Source organism: Triticum dicoccoides, unplaced genomic scaffold (assembly GCF_002162155.2).
Source record: "Triticum dicoccoides isolate Atlit2015 ecotype Zavitan unplaced genomic scaffold, WEW_v2.0 scaffold51229, whole genome shotgun sequence".
NCBI lineage: Eukaryota > Viridiplantae > Streptophyta > Magnoliopsida > Poales > Poaceae > Triticum > Triticum dicoccoides.
This window is the reverse complement of record NW_021278222.1, coordinates 87,193-87,645: the sequence shown is the minus strand read 5'-3', so window position 1 is coordinate 87,645 and position 453 is coordinate 87,193.

Genomic DNA, 453 nt, shown 5'->3' with positions numbered 1-453 from the left:
CTCATGGACGAGGAGGTGGCGGATGAGGAGGAGGATGAAGAGGAGCAGGTGGGGCAGGAGGAGGAGGAGAAGGAGGAGGGGGAGCAGCTTTCGAAAGAAGAGCCCGTGAAGAAGGAGGCAGCGGAGCCAGATGGGAGTAGGTGGAGGTGTGGCTGTCTGCGGGCTTCGCCGTGGCGGATGCCAAGGTGGAGTACGAGGCCGCCCAAGCGATGGAGATGGTAGAACAGACCGCCGTCCACGAGTCCATCTAGGACGAGGTCTATGTCGAGGCTGACCGACAGTTCATCGGAATAAAACAGGCGGCAATGGAAGCACTGTTCATCGAATTGGATGGGAAGGCAGAGGTGGAGGAGGGGCCAGAGTCTTCATAGGCGCAGGAGCTACCGCACTTTCCCATCTACCTAGCCCCAGGCAAGGAGACCGTCAACATCTCCGACAATAGTTCTTTTAGCT